This window comes from Leptonychotes weddellii, chromosome 3, assembly GCF_054177405.1.
Source record: "Leptonychotes weddellii isolate Sample4059 chromosome 3, ASM5417740v2, whole genome shotgun sequence".
Lineage (NCBI taxonomy): Eukaryota > Metazoa > Chordata > Mammalia > Carnivora > Phocidae > Leptonychotes > Leptonychotes weddellii.
Window position 1 is genome coordinate 121,344,795 of NC_138371.1, and position 17,502 is coordinate 121,362,296.

The 17,502-nt window shown below is 33.5% G+C and overlaps 1 pseudogene across 1 annotated transcript in view; it reads left to right on the forward strand.

Annotated features, from left to right (window-relative positions):
* The window catches only part of LOC115942288 (ELAV-like protein 1 pseudogene), a 36,855-nt pseudogene that overhangs the window by 13,658 nt on the left and 5,695 nt on the right, over nucleotides 1-17,502 (forward strand). Inside the window, exon 3 of the transcript XR_014143960.1 lies at nucleotides 3,411-3,493. The product of XR_014143960.1 is annotated as an ELAV-like protein 1 pseudogene (transcript). The remainder of the gene's footprint in view (nucleotides 1-3,410; nucleotides 3,494-17,502) is intronic.

Here is a 17,502-nt window from a genome sequence, read left to right on the forward strand (position 1 = left end):
CTGCAAACTACAAAACATTGCTAAAAGGAACTTAAGACACAAATAAATAGAAAGACATCCCATGTTCATGTTTTGGGAGTCTTGGTATTGTTAAGATGATTGTTATCCACAGTGATCTACAGATGCAGTGCAATCCCTGTCAAAATCCCAACGACATTTTTGTAGAAATAGAAAAACTGCTCTAAAATGTATACAGAATCTCTCAAGGGACACCAGATGGCCAAAACAATATTGAAAAACAAATTTGGAGATCTCACACTTCTGATTTCAAAAGTTAATGCAAGGTCATGGTACTCAAACAGTATGGTACTGGCCTAAAGACAAACATATAGACCAATGGAATAGACTGGAGGGCCTAGAAATAAACCCTCACAGATACGATGAAATTATTTTTAATATGTGTGCCAAGACTCTTCAGCTCGCTCAGTTGGTAGAACATATGACTCTCGATCTCAGGAGTATGAGTTTGTCCCACGTTTGGCACAGAGCTTACTTAAAAAAAAAAAAAAAAAACATTCAATGGGAAAAGGACAGTCTTTTCAACAAAGGGAGTTGGGAAAACTGGATATCAACATATAAAATAAAACCTCATGCCATATACAAAATTTAAAATGGATCAAAGACCTGAATGTAAGAACTAAAACTGTAAAACTCTTAGAAGAAAACATAGGAAAAACCTGATGACATTGGACTTGATAGCAGTTTCTTGGATAGTACACCACAGGCAGCAACAATAAAAAGGTAAATTGGACTCCATCAAAACTTAAAACTTTTGTGCATCAAAGGCACTATCAACAGAGTGAAAAGGCAGCCTACAGAATGGGAGATCATATATCTAAGACTTATATCCAGGATACATAAAGAACTTTTATAATTCAACAACAACAAAACCAAACAACTCAGTTAAAAAATGAGCAAAGGACTTGAATAGACATTTTACTAAAGATATACAATACAGATGGCCAATAAACATAAGATGCTCAAAAGACTACTCATTAGGGAAATGAAAAATCAAAACCACACCAAGATACCACTTCACATCCGTAAGGATGGTTCTTCTTTTTGAAAAGAAAGGAAAAAAATAAATGTTAGCAAGGATGTAGAGAAATTAGAACCCTTTTGCATTTCTGATGGAAGTGTAAAATGATAGAGACAGTATGGCAATTTTTCAGAAAATTAAAAATAGAATTAAATACCATGTGATCCTGGGGATTATACCCAAAGGAATTGAAAGCAGGACTCAAACAGATAATTGTATACCATGTTTATAGCAGCAATTAATCATAATAACCAAAAGATCAAAGCAACTTAAATGTCCGTAGATAAATGGACAAACAAAATGTATATATACACACTGAATACTACTCAGCTGTAAAAAGGGAAGTCTGATATATGCAACAGCATGGATGAACCTTGAAAAAGTAATCTTAAGTAAAATAAGCCAGACTCAAAAGAATAAATATTTTATGATTCCATTTATATAAGGTACCTAAAATAGGCAAGTTCATCAAGACAGAAAGTAGAATCGTGGTGTCCAGGGGCTGAGGGGATGAAGGACAGTCTTTAATGGGTATAGTTAAAATTGGTGTAGATGAAAAGGTTCTGGAGATGGAATGTGGTGATAGTTATACAATGTAACTGGACTTAATGCCACACAGTTGTATAAAATGGTAAAATTTATGTTATGTGTATTATAACCACAATTTTTTAAAAATAATAAATGAAGACATTCTTACTGTGAAGTCTTGTTTAAAAAAAGGTTTATAAAAGTGACTTTCATGGGCGCCTGGGTGGCTCAGTTGGTTAAGCGACTGCCTTCGGCTCAGGTCATGATCCTGGAGTTCTGGGATCGAGTCCCACATCAGGCTCCCTGCTCAGCAGGGAGTCTGCTTCTCCCTCTGGCCCTCCTCCCTCTCATGCTCTCTGTCTCTCATTGTCTCTCTCGCAAATAAATAAAATCTTAAAAAAAAAAAAAAGTGACTTTCATTTTGCAGTATTCACATTTATTTCTTTCAAGTTTGGCACCTTTGACTTTGTTTAAAATATAAAGACTTAGAAAAAAAAAAAAAAGAAGATTGGAATTGAAGTGACCAGTGGATTTCTTCTTGATTTTGGAATTATCATGTATTAATTATTATCATGTATATGTATACATGACTTAATGTATATATATACTGTGGGGGACAAGAACAATGTATAGTCTTGAATAGTTATTTGTTTAATGATTTCATATCTTATAATTTAAATGATGTTAAATTTTTTCTGAGAAGGGACTGTGTCTATATACTAGTGTGCTAACTAGTGTAATGACTGGGACAGTGCCTGGCACATAGTAGGTGTTCAGTAAGATATTTATTAAATGAAAAAATGTACATATATAAATTTTGCATATTTGAAAATGTCATGTTTACATTTTTTGTTTGGAAAATGGGTTTGTGTGAGAGATAGCCTAAGGAACTGTTCCTTAATTGATAAATACAAATATATATTGTGTATTTCCCCAGTCATTGCAGAAAGATTTATTTTGGTTACATACTCAAAAATTGTGCAGAAATTTGAGATAGTAATAGAGCAGAGTAGTATGTGAAACGGGTTACTCAGGAGATTAGCTACATATATTTTTTAATGGGGAAGATGCTCACAAAAAATGTAGAATGTAGGACACTTGTGCTTTTGTAAACAATTAGATAGGAGAAGAAGGGCAGATTTCACTGTATATCTCCTTATTCCACACCTATACCATAGCTTTAGCATGGCCATTTTAATGATGAGAAAACTGGAGCAAAGGTTGTCAAGGCATGAACTAGAATGATGATAGTTTTATGGTATCTTTTAGAGAAGTAATTGCATTCCTACATCAGAATAAGTGGAAACTAGGAGTATACTTCCTTGCCTAGTGAAGAGTGGAGGCAGGTAGGATATAGGAAGATTAAGAGCCACAAGATTCGGTTTTACTTCTCATTTCTGAATACAGAGTTAACTCCTCTTTCCACGGCTTCATAATCTGGAATTACCTTTGGGGTGGGAGGAGATTGGTGTGGGGGAGAGAGAAAGAAAGACTCTTAAGCAGGCTTTTCCTTTAAAAGTGTATTTGGGGACACCTGGGTGGCTCAGTTGGTTAAGTGTCCGACTCTTGATTTTGGCTAAGGTCATGATCTCAGGGTCGTGAGATGAACCCTGTGGGCTGTATGCTGAGCATGGATCCTGATTAAGATTCTCTGTCTCCCTGTTCCTCTCACCCCACCCCTACCCCACCCCCAACTCATGGGCATGCAGGCACTCTAGCTCAGAATGGATGGATGGATGGATAGATAGATATAAATAAATAAAAGTATATTTGCATTTGCCCACTTAAGTTTATTGAAACTGAGCTTTTGTATGTCATTTCTTATTTTTCCCTTGTCATGAAGTCTTACCTACTTGATGAAGAGGTCTTTTGAAAGGTGTACTGCAAGGAATGCAATGCTGTCTGTAAATTAACACTTTTACCAAGGTAAAGACCAAATTTTATCAATTCACATTCTGTTTATAAAAGGAAAAAATAACTTCTATATATTATAACATTCAAAAATTTGATCAAATATTTAGCTGTATTGGCTTATTAAGTTGACAAAGGGGGGAAAATGCTTTTCATTTTCGCATATTACACATCTTTGTGTTCCTAACCTATAGCAATGTGCTTAGCACATAGTAGGCTTTTCTTAAACATTTGATGTAGAAATAAATTTTATTATGCTACTTTAAAGCTTCTAAGAAATAGCAAATTATGCATACTTTTTCGGTTATAATCTTTAAACATGGGTTTTTTAATGTATTCTCTTATAAAAGAAAAAAATTTTTTGTATCTTTAGGTGCTAATGTGTGTTTAAAAAAACAAAAACCTTGGAGTAAAGTAGCAGCACATAATGGTTTGTGGATTTTGAAAAGGTGCAGGCCATATTGTGCTGCCTCAAAAATACAAGGATCTGATCTTCTGAAGAAAATATATTTCTTTTTATTCATAGCTCTTATGATAGTGATGTCAGCAGTGCCTTAGCAGCACGTAAATATTGGCGTTAAGATTCTAAAATTATCTCCAGTATTAACTGTGCTGCTGAAGTAAGGTTGGCCATACTCTACAGTCTGATATGTTTTACAGTTTAATATGTATTAATATTACTGATATATCTTCAGTTTTATTGATAATCTATTTTCAGTATTATTGATAATCTTGTTATGTTTAGAATGATTCTATAAAAACAAGTACTAACTTTTCCAATGTATGTGTATTAAAGAAATATATAATTGTGGGGTGCCTGGCTGGCTCAGTCAGAGGAACATGCAACTCTTGATCTCGGAGTCATGAGTTCGAGCCCCATGTTGGGTGTAGAACTTACATATAAACATTTAAAAAAAAAAATCTTTTTAAAAATAGAGTAAAATAAAATAATATAATTGCAATTTAATAATTGTGTTGAATGCCATCAAGAGTTTATTGAAAGAGCTTATATAGAGGGGCGCCTGGGTGGCTCAGTCATTAAACGTCTGCTTTCGGCTCCCGTCATGGTCCCAGGGTGCTGGGATCGAGCCCCGCATGGGGCTCCCTGCTCCGCGGGAAGCCTGCTTCTCCCTCTCTCACTCCCCCTGCTTGTGTTCCCTCTCTTGCTGTGTCTCTCTGTCAAATAAATAAAATCTTTAAAAAAAAAAAAAAAAAGAGCTTATATAGAATCAAACTTATTTTATTGCATATTTATATCCAATGTAAATACTGAAATTTTTACTTAAATATTCATTTTCCCTTTGTTTCTCTAGTGAAATGAAATTGAAGATATTTGCTTATCTTACAGATAAGTGTACATTTATAAAATATACATTCTGAACAGAACTTAGAAGACAGTTTTTAGTAATGTTTCTAAATATTTCCTTATAAAGGAAGGGGGAACTATCAAAACATGTAAATTAAATTCCTGAAATCCCAGGACCCTGAGGTCATGACCTGAGCCAAAGGCAGCCAGCCACTTAACCGACTGAGCCACCCAAGCGCCCCAGGAAAATGTTTTCTTTATTTTCTTTTTATTTTGTTACTTTATTAAGTCATTAAACTAAAAATTAATGTTCAGGATAAGACAGGCGTGTTTATGTAGTGTACCACACTTCTGGTCTTTTCTGCAAGGACTATCTTAACCTTTTCAACTGTAACCAAGCAGAAAATCTACAAAATAAATGCAGTTCTTAATGAATCATTTCCAATTATTATTGTCTCTTTTAGAAACTCTAAAAGTATTTCAGATGTAAATTAAAGAATTGTATTTGAGGATCTTCTGTTTAAATTCTAATCTGAAGGTAAAGAAAATATATAAGATAAAGCTTTCATTTTTAAGAACAGTTTTTCCCCCAAATAAGGAAGCAGCATACCATATATATGGTATTAGTATTAAATGCCAGCATTTACATGGAAATAAGTATTGCCTTGGTGCTTTGAAAAATCATTCATCAAGCTCTTAACCTGTTTTCCTTTATTTCAACTCTTTTGTGAAAGACTGTAACAAATAAATGATGATTTTTAATTCCACTAAAAGTATTCCAGGATTTAACATCTAAATGCTTAGAAATATTTATTGAATAAATTACAAAGTTTGTGCAGTATTTTCCAGAACAACTCAGGAATTAGATTTCCTTTTTCTGTTTTTTGTTTTCCTAAGTACATTTTGACTTAATTTTAGAAAATTATATTTAGTCTAATCTGCTTTCTAAATGACAGAGAGAAAACCTGGATTTTACATTTACTAGGTGAATCTTTATATCTGGATGCTCCAGATGTGAAGAAGGAATATTTGGGGCTATTACAGCTAAAGGAAAACTTTCTTCTTTTAATCCTGAGAATGGATTAAAGAAAAATTGAAATATTGGCGAAGTGAGAAACTATAGAAAAACTGTTATATTGAAATTTATCGTAACAGCATACAGCTTCTTTCCAGTCTCTTACTAAAGAAGAGGAAATGGCCTATCAGTACCTAATGAAACACACATTTTAGGTAATTCAGTGGAACTGGGAAGTTTTATTTGTATGAGTTAATACACTTCCATCTTTGTGTAATTTTGAACACATAAAGCGCAAATAGTAAAATAAAAGTTATACCCTTTATAACCTAAATTTGGCTATTTTACAAAGAAAAATAAGTATGGGTGTGTATTAAATTTTCATTTTTCCATCTTCTTTGGAAAATATCCTCATTTTTTTCATTCAGTCTCTTTTTAAGTTGATGCCAAATAATTTCAATATTGAGCATCTTAAATCTTTTACTTGGAATATGGATTGAGTTTGGAGCTAATTCAGAGGACTCAGGCAAGTATCCAGGAGGCAGCAAGAGGAATATTTTAATAGTTGAATAACTCAGTTTATATCCTATATTTAAATGGAGATCTCCTAAGATCACACATACAGATACGTGATGGTAGATACGAAAATTTGGCCTTAGACTAAATTCTGTACTCAACCCTAAAGGTTTTCTTCAATCAATTATATATCCTTTTGATTGTTACAGAATTACATGTTGTTTGTAAGCCACTAAGTATCATTATGGATACATGCCCAGGTTAGCCATAATTGGATAAGCAAGATTATACTTTCATAAACTGTGATCTCTAAGTTAATTATTTATTTATTTAGAAGTTGACATTCTAAATCAATTTTTTTTCCTTTTGCAGGTGGATATTACTATCCCTTATTCATCGAAAAAGTTTTAATTCTAAGTGTTTTTTCTCATTGAGTATTAACAAAAAGGAGAAAAACTAATGTCCCAAACTTTTGAGATAGATTTGGCTCTAGTAAGTATTTAGACATATTATTTGCATATCTAGGAGAAGAAATGAGACCATCATCATTTCCAGCTAAAATTATTTTTTTTACCTCTGTCAAAGGATTTCTTGCAATTTCTGTCTTATTACTAATAACTTGAGCCCCTTTAATGCAGAACTAACTCACCAGAAATGTGAGTGTGTATGTTCTTGCCTTGTTTGTTTAAAAATATATCTCACAGATTTCTGATGTCTTTTTTTTTTTGAGCTATATACAATGAAGAAAATATTGACAAAATAAATAAGTTTATACCTTTTATGTTAAAGTTACTGTGCAAGGTGACAAGTTAGTTGCTTTTTTTTTGCTTTATTATTACTGAAATTAAATTCAACATTTATAATTTCTATTTGGGTCTATTTCTTGATTACTAATACATGGAATTCATGCAAAAACTTTATGAGTAAAATACTTAAATTAGCGTATCAATGATTATAGGTCCCCCTTAATTCTGTGAAACTTTGAATAATATATTTATTGTATTCTTGTGATTGAACTTTTGTGTTTTGAAGAAATATAAACTACCTGGAAAATGTTGTTATTGTTTCTATTTATCATATGCTGTAGGATTAGATTTTAAGCAGTTAAGCTTTTAAGCTACTTTTACACAAAATGTTACTCAATCTGGTTAACTTGTTATTTAAAAGTATTTTGTATATCTTTGTTTTATAATTTAACCACCCACATGGATTATTCTATTAAAGAATATCTTTAGGAAGTGGTAGAAATTCTGAATCACCCCAGAGTTTGCTTATTTCCACATTTCATTATTTTATAATCTTTGGGAATGCTTATATTATAGCATTTCAGGGGTATAAGTTCTTATAGTACCACTAAAACTTTTTTCTTTTTTGTATTTAATGCATATGATAGTAAATTACAGGAGATTTTTTTGTTTCCCTGTCATCAATTAAAAATGCCATTTTAGCATGAAACAAACAGTGAAGAAGGGTATTTGTTGTCCTGTAGTATAAGTTAAGAAAGTTTAAGTACATCATTCCTTAAGAGAATTTTTAAATTGTAAAATAATTAATGCAGATTTTTATATTATTTAGTTTATACTTTCATGAATATCTTGTGGCAGTGTGAAAATGCTAATGTTTGACAGGGAGCATTAAAATTAGATTTGAAACATTATATATAGAGAGGTACAAATTTATTCTGTTTAAATTCTGAGGATCAACACCAAACAAAAATAAATTTCCACCCTCATAGAGCTTACAGTCTTGGGAGTGAGACATAGGTAATAGAATAGACAAAAAAAAACTGATAGGTACTATATGTGGTGTGTCAGATCTAAGTTCTATGTAGAAAAATAATGCAAGGAAGGGGAAAGGATGGAATAAAGGTGTTTATAAGGCAGGAGAGAGATGTTTTTAAGTATTATGGTCAGAAAATGCTTCACGGAGATGATATTTAGTAAGACAACGATTTTTAAAATGATAAGGAGTAAACCATTAGGTATCTGGGAAAACAGCCTTTCAGGTAGATGAAATAACAACTACAAAGATTTTGAGGCTGAAGCATTTTTGGTGTGTACAAGGAACGGCAAGGTCTGGGTGGCCATGATTAAATATACAAGGAGACTTGTAGCTCAGGGGATCGAAGAGTTTATAGGGGCTAGATTTTATGGCTGTTTAAGCCTTTAACTTGCTCTACAGATTTAATTTTTCATACTTCTTTAAGAGAACCTTGACAGTGGTATGTGCTTCAGCCTATTTGACCTTTGTAGGTAGAACAATATTTACGAATCTGACTCAAGGTTTAGAACCTCCATCTGACACCATTTAGAATATAAACAAAATGTTTAAATAGTTGGTGAATAGGTACATGTGTAATGATCCGGTTTTTACAGATTGTGCTTTCATGGCTCTGAAGTTGTTTTCCACTTGATCAGTTTAGCTTGTCAATGCTAACGGCTCCAGGAGACACTGACCTTACTCATGTTTGTCATTTACCCAAAAGAATCACCACCATCTTTGACTCCTCCCTTCTGGAATTGCTGCCATAATTAAGTATTTCATTATTTGTCACCTATTCTGTAGCATCTTATCTGAGAAGTTCTTTGCCTGTAATTGTTTCATTCGTTATAGTATATATCCCACTAATTTAATCTTCCTAAAACACTACCTTTGCTTATAGGATAAAATTTAAACTCCTTAGCTTGTACCTCATGATCTTGCTCTTACTTTAAGTTTTTCCATTTTTCTTCAAGGGAACTAGTCTTGATCCATCCAGTTTTTCTCTTTGCCTTTATTTATGCTATTTCACCCACCACAACTCTCCCCCAACTAATTCTTGTACATGCTTAAAAATGGGCCAGACTTCTTGTGTGTGGTAAATGTTTCCTTACTTTAACAATAAGACATTACTCCTCCTTCTTGTGGTATGAACAATTTATATCTGTAGTTCTTAACCTTTTTCTCTAACTTAACACACCTGAGGGACAGAACGCTTCATCATTAATTGTGCCTCATTTATTAATACATATTGACCTTTTAAATATATTAGCATATGAATAAAAATTTAAAATTTTATAAACAGAATGAAGAAAAGCAAATGGACTAAGATGCCCAGAACTTGAAAACATCAGCCTAAGTATCAGGTTCCAAAGTTTAAATACTAATTTTATGCTGATGAGTGATATAGTTGATTTTTTTCCTCTGTTATATGAAAAGCTCTTCCCCTCCCTCCCTCCTTTCCCCCGCTTCCCTCTCTCTCTTTCTCTCTATCTCACCTATAACAGTATGGACTAGCCATATACATTTCTAGGATTTTAGCATATTTAAAAGAATAATAAATTCTCTTTTAATTTTTCAATATTGTAAAAGGAATTAATAAATATACTCTTTTAAGAAGTAATCCATGTGTTTATTATAGTATTATTTATAATATTAAAAATTTGGAAGAGTTTTTAAAGTGTCCAGTAATAAAAGGCTGATTAACATGCTGAGTGGAATATTGTGCAGCTCTTTAAAATAATGTAATGAATATTTAATCAGCTAGAAAATTGTTCACGATTAAAGATATGTCAGATATTTTCAGACTCCTTAAACGAATACATTTGCTAAACTGTTATTACTGATTTATTGCAGGTGTAAGACAAATCTTATTAGGATGAGGGGGGTGGATCTTATTTTCATGATTACAAATAAGCATGTATCATTTTTGTGACTCGGGGAAAGGAAAGTTTGTTTTCTGAAAAGGAGAGAGAGAAATCCTTGAAAAATAAAAATTATTTGAACCAGACTTACAACCACATAATCAACCCCCTTTGGAAATCTGTAAATGGAAATCCTACGGGGTTCAGGATCTTTAGAAGTGATAATGAAGAATTAACTATCAGGGAAGAACTGAACAGGTAATTTCAAAACTCAGATAATTTTAAAATCAAGTGTAGGGGAGCAATCTATGTGTTCTCAAAGGCGTGTTGAAAAGAATTCAAGAATTTGTTGAGTGGTTTTGCTGTCATTTCTCCACTCCAGCCCCCCAAACCTCAAAAGGTAAGTATAAAAACAGAGATAAATCTATTTTAATTTTGAAACCATATTAATGAACTATATAAAGAAAAACAAATCTAGTTTATTTTATAGTTATAAATATTTAGCAGCAATTAAACTGACTTTCAGATCTAAAAATTAAGAATTTTCCTGTTTTGGGTCACCTGGCTGGCTCAGTTGGTAGAACATGTGACTTGATTGATCTTGGGGTCATGAGTTCAAGCCCCACTTCAGGTGTAGAGCTTACTTTAAAAAAAAAGGGGGGGGGGATTTTCCTGTTTAAAAAGATTTGTCTTAATTTCTCCTAGCATAAAAGTAATACATAGGCATAGAAACCTTGGAAAAGGCAAAAAATTCTATTTAAAAATCACATTTTTACCATCCAGTAGCAACTTACTATTATTAGCCTCATTCCCTTTAGTTGCTTAATTTTTATTTCTTAATCCAATTCATAACTATGCCAGGGATAGAAATCTAGAGTATCTCCCTCTAGAAAAGAAAGATGGGATATGCTTCTGGCTAAGAAATTTCTTTACATTTATCTAAAATACACCTTAAACTACTAATTTTATAATTTGTTCCATAATATTTTACTGTAAAAATGCTTAAATTTTTTTATTAACTTTTTTCCTCAATATTAGTAAATTTGAACATATGAGAAGATACATCTTGTTGACCCTGTGGTTCCTCTACCACAGCTTCATGCCAGCCCCAAGGGTACCTTTACGTAGTGTGAGAAGCATTCTGAGGCAAGGGAGGTCATTGAAGTTTTTTTAGCAGGAGAGTAAGAAAAATAACCACCGAAGTATGTGTAGTGGCTCAAGATTTGCTCAAAGAGAAATCTAAGACTGGTATATTATGAGTTTCTTTCTTTTGTATCTCCACAACCATATCAAATTTATCAAAAAGCTGAGCTATTCTCAAATTGTGGAATTTGTATTTAATATTCAAAAAGCATTTACTATGGACATTTCAGTTCAAAATATGGCTAAATGTAAATATGACACAAATGTATAGATTCATAGTATATGACCTTTCTGTTACAGTGACCCATTTAGAATGTAAGCAAAAATGGTATGTCTCAACTTGTTTTTCTCACATGCAAATATTTTAGAACTTAACTAAAACTCTTAAGAACAGTAGTAATTTAGAAAGGGAGGTTTAGAACCTGAAAACAACTTGGCTAATAGAACAAAGAAAATATTTTGGGGGAAGTCTAAAAATCTTTATCTATGGGAGGGGTATTTGTCACCAAAACAGGCCTATGGTACAGATTTCAAGTCAGATTCTCTGTTGTGCCATTTTTGTCAGCATTTTAGTGGTTTATTGCATCCTTTGAAAAAATAGGACAAACACCCAAAAGTAAAGCCTTTGGTCCATAATAAATAAGCTCTTGTACAATTTTTTCAAATTAGTGATCCTTAGATATGTTTACCTCTAAAACTCAAGGAATTGGGACCTTTAAAATGTGATGACTTATTCATTTTAGAAAGTGCTACATAGTTTTGCTCTGCAGGAAACATTTATGGTGGTTTTACTATACTTCCTATCTTCGTTATGAAACTAAATCCCCCTCACCGCAAAAAAAAAAAAAAGAGAGAATCCCTTTAATGTACTCGTCTTTTTTTTTTTTTTTTTTAATTTATTTGACAGAGCACAAGCAGGGGGAACAGCAGGCAGAGGGAGAAGCAGACTCCCCGCTGAGCAGGGAGCCCCATATGGGGCTCAATCCCAGGACCCTGGGATCATGACCTGAGCCAAAGGCAGACACTTAACAACTGAGCCACCCAGGCGCCCCCTTTTTTCTTTTTTTTAAAGATTTTATTTGTACTCCTACTTTCTTTTTCTTTTTTTTTTTGTACTCTTATTCTCAAAAATACCAGAGGTTCCTGGATAGCCAAGTTGTATAATTTAATTTGGAATTTAGGTAAAGTTTGAACAAATTTCAAAACTAGCATGAAAATTCATTTATTTAGGTTAACCTATTATATGCTAATAAACACTTGTTCCCCCAAACCATTGTTGATTGGAAGTATTGGTGTGTATGGCTCATGTCAGGACACATGTAAAATACGGAAGTGAACCAACTAGAGTGCATTTAGAGAATTGAAAAATATGGGGTGTTCAAATGTCACAAGGAATGGTTGAAGGTATTGAGAAGCTTCCTTGAAAAGGAGAAGACAAGTAATCTTGAGACTTGTGTATTTTGTTTTGCACTGGAGGGCGAAACCAGGGAGATCAGGTTTCAGGGTTGCAAATACAGCTCCTTAAAACAAGCAAGGGCTTTCTACCAACTTTGAATGTATGCATTATGGAAGTGGACTGCTTTACCAAGGACCTCAAAAGTGAAATGGGGATGGGGGAGTTTGTATGATTTAAAGATACTATTTGAAATGAAGAAAATGAATACATCATCTTAAATCCTTGCCATTAAAATGTAAGGGCATTTGTGCTAACAGGACAATTTTTGACTAAAGGAAATTACAGGGAAACATGGATTTTTTGTTTTGCTTTTGGACAGTTTTTACTGATAAACTTTTTTTTAACAGACCTGACACTAAGGAAGGTGCTCTAAGAAGTTCAAGATCAAGGTTTCCAGAAACATGTCACTTGTCTGAGAACAATGAAATAAATGAAAATGTTAACTTATTAAATACTGGAGTTGGAACATAATATTTAAATACTAAAAGCTTTTATAAGTTGGCATTTGTTTTCAAGGATTACTTTTTGAAGGCTATTGGACAAATCCAACATAGAACTAGATTATTAAGTTTTCATTTTCCTCTTAAGACTTCCAAGGAGAGAAAAGTTAAAAAAATTTAGATAAACCAATAGGAAGAAATCAATTCTACAGAAATTCTTAATTGAACAGTTTTGGTCTGAGATGAGTTATAGTGTCCAAGGTGGGGGGGGGGGGCGTTCTTTGATGTTTATATTCTGTGGTGTTTGGTTGTTAGTAAGACTGAAAGGCCATAGCTTGGACTTAGAATTACACTCGAGATTCTCTTTTTGTAGTTACATATAGGGGAATCCAGCTTCAATTGGAGCTTTTCCTCTTGCCAGGCACATAGTAGGTGCTCAGTTACTAATTAGATGGAGTGTTCCCAGGAGGATCAATATCACTCTAAAATTAGCAATGGGGTCTAGTTGAGTCTGGCATCAAATATGCAGGAAATAATTCTATAGTATCTTTGCCAGTTCTTTTGAGGCCAAATCATTGTGAGAAAAACAATGTTATGGCTTTGCTAAGAAAATAATTTTTATGATATCTTTTAATGCAGGCTTCTTAGTTCTTACAGTTAAGTACTTTTTCAAACTACTCTGGTTCTCTTCCAAATTAGATAAGAGATTATGGATATGAAATAATTGGAAATACAATAATGAACATCAGGGCGCCTGGGTGGCTCAGTTGGTTAAGTGACTGCCTTCGGTTCAGGTCATGATACCGGAGTCCTGAGATCAAGTACCACATCGGGCTCCCAGCTCAGTGGGGAGCCTGCTTCTCCCTCTGATCCTCTCCCCTCATGCTGTTTCTCTCTCTCTCAAATAAATAAAATCTTTAAAAAAAAAAAAAAACAATAATGAACATCAGCCATGGCACAGTTTTTAAGGTGTATTTGCCTCTCTGGGAAATAAGCCAGTATTTTTTTTTATTGTTTAAATGGTGGTTTTAGTGAAAATGGCCCAAATCAATCAAATTAACGTATTAAATACATACTAGGGTTGATTTTTTTTTTTTAAGTGCATATAGAAACCACTCAAGCTTTAGGTACTATTAGTGGTAGAAATAACTGCTAATACATTGATTGTCCTTTGCCAGAAGCTTTTACATTTTATAACCCATTTAAGTTTCATAACCACCCGGTGAGGGAGGTACATCATTATCCCTGTGTTATAAGTAAAGAAACAGTTACAGGGAAATAGTATGCCTAAAGCCATATAACTTGTAAAGGGATGGGGGCTGTCAATTATTCAAGCTCAGGTGGTTTGATTGCAGATATCATGCCCTTAGTAATTATATTTACAGCCTCTGCCCTATAGCTAATAAGACACAGAGGGACAAAATTAACAAATATTATGCCCTAAAATGCTAAAAATAATATTGATACCTTAAAAATAGGTTTGTATGTGGAAATATTCTACCAAACACAAATTATCTCAAATATTCCATGATGGTACTACTGTCCAACTGCAAGGAGACATACTCTTAGAAGTGTATTTTGGTAACATTTGACATGGGGTGTGTTTATGTGTCCATGTCCTTCTGTATGTTTGTATGGTCCATTGATACACATGCAGATACATGAATTCAGTCAGCTTCAGTGTAATAGCATAGTCCTCCCCTGGGAGAAAACTGCTCCCACCTAACTGTCCAGAGTAAAGACTACACAATCTATATATTATACTTAGTTGTATTGTTTTTAAGGCATTAAAGCATCAAACATTGTCATCTCACTTAAACACACTGTGTCTCTGAAAGCTCATCAAAATCTAAGAAAAACAGACCTTTTGTAACTAAAAGGCTGCTCTCTGAAAGCTCATCAAAATCTAAGAAAAACAGACCTTTTGTAACTAAAAGGCTGCGAACAAACTATACAGTATAAATTGTGACTTGTTTTGGAGATTATCCCTAAGCTATCAGACACTATTTTCTTAGTATTTCCTATCAGGTTTTTTTTCCCTATCAATTTAAAGAATTGGACTTCTGGCAGGGCTTAATAATAAACTTCATTCTGTCTCATAGAGCAATTCCAGCAAATCCTTACTTAGCATTTAGAAATATTCTCAGGTATTAGAAGGGCAACCTCCTCCCAGCCTGTCCACATACACGCACAGAAAATTAATAACTCCTTTTTCTGTACCATCATCCTTATAATAGTTTCATTAGTGTTTATGTTACATCATACTGATTATTTCCTTATTTCTCTGCTGTTGGGCTGATAGCCTAACACGCTTGAGCCCAGAGACTATATCTTAACTCTGCTCATTTATGACTAATGTAGTAAATAGAATTGATGACCTCACGTAGCACTAAGTAATATGTTAGTTCCTTTATTATACAATACATTGATACCAATATTAATATGGCTGCTCAAAGCAACTCACTAGTCAGCTAGACATTAGATCTTGCTTTTCGGGGGAATTCTCCCAAGCTCAACTAGGTCAAATCCATCTATAGGCCACCAGTATCACAATTTCACTAAAGGATCAGAAGGAAAAGATAAATTAGAAACATGAAATAGTGTTTGCCAGGTAATATAGTTTTATATGTGAAGTATGTCTATGTAAGGGCTCTTTATTTCTCATTGAGATGAGGTACTAGTTAGGAATAAAGAATTTCACAAAGCATGTTTTATCTCATAGGTAACAGACAAGAAAAACTTTGACAATATATCTGATGTAAGTCTTAAGAAAAATTGTCCCTAGCAGGCTGAAATGGATTCTCAGATGTTCTTGCTCAGATTTTACAAGAAAGCACTATGGAGGTCAGAATTTCGGTTAGCTTTTCTACCACCGCAAGATTCAGAGTTTGAAATATTAAGTACTTTAAAAAGTATTAAAATTATTTAATGGTCATTTTTTTCACTTCATTGATATCTGAATCACCTATAGTTGATTGCTTAAGACAGCTTTAAAATCCAAGTCAACCTTGCTTCAGCCAATGAATTCATACAAGCTTGTATGTAAGAACCCGACCAAAACAGCCAAATCAAGAAACTTTGTAACTGTCTTTACCACATCAAGAAATAGATGTTTTCACCTGCATCTTTACCTGACATCTGGGTGTGACTCCTTTACCTAGCACTGCTTGTGTTCTTGCTGATCTCCCAAACCCTGCCTGCCTGAACCCCACAGTACCCAGCCTCTGAATTGTATCTACCTAAATCTATGACATTCAGGTGCTTTGCTTTGCTCTGCATTGGGAAATCTTCTGGCTTCTGGCCTCTACTTTTGTTTGGGAGACCCAAGTATATCCCCAAACTAACTGAAGCTCATAATACCTTGCTTGCTGTACATAGCCTCTTGAATAGATTTCACATGGTAGTCTCTGTTGCTCTTCATAGTTAAGTCCTCCCAAACAAGACCTACCTTGTCAAATATTTGGGTGTTTTGTAGTTAAATGAATTCCTGATAATTCATTTAATTTGATAATTTACCTGACACATTTGCTACTCTAAAATTACTTTTAATAACTTTTCTAAAATTAACTGCTCACTTCCAGAGAGCAGTTCCTGAGATATCATTGTGTTACAATAGGGTTTTGATAGCAAGATTCTAAATACAACACATGGCACAAAGAAAGCATAAGAATGATAAAATTATAACCTCGTCTTCAATCCAGGCCTGCATAATAACCCCCCGCCCTTATCCGTGGGGGATATGTTCCAAGACTCCCAGTGGATGTGTGGAAACCACAGATAGTATTGAACCCTATACATACTATGTTTTTCCTATATATGCTATGTTTTTCATATATATACACACACATTCACATTCATATATATGTATATATATATACACACACCCCCATGGTAGAGTTTAATTTGTAAATTAGGTACAGTAAGAGATTAATAACAATAGCTATAATAAAATGGAACTATTATAACAATATACTGTAATAAGTTATGTGAATGTGGTCTCTCAAAATATCTTGTATTGTACTTCCCTTTGTGATGATGTGAGATGATAAAATCCTTATGTGATGAGATGAAGTGAGGTCAATGATGTAGGCATTGTGACGTAGCATTAAGCTACTGTAGATCTGATGATTCATTAGAAGCGGGATCATCTTCTGGAGTGTGGTTGACAGCAGGTAACTGAAACCATGGAAAGCAAACTCAAGGATAAGGGGGACTACTATAATTAGTAGCCATGGAGAGGTCTAAAGTGGCTGGAAACTACTTTTTCTGGCTAAGTTTACTTTTCATCTTGTTTCATTTCCTGTCTTAGTATGATAATCTTTTTATATGAAATTGTACTGTTTGCATTTTTATAATTTTAATTTATTCATGCATGGACTGTATAGTTTTACAGTTTGTGATAGCTGATGTTATTTCAAGTAACAAAATTTCCTTACACATATAAGGACAACATTAAAATTAAGCTGAAAACATATCTCACATACTAGATACCCAGTAAGCATTTAATTAATATTGAATAAATAAA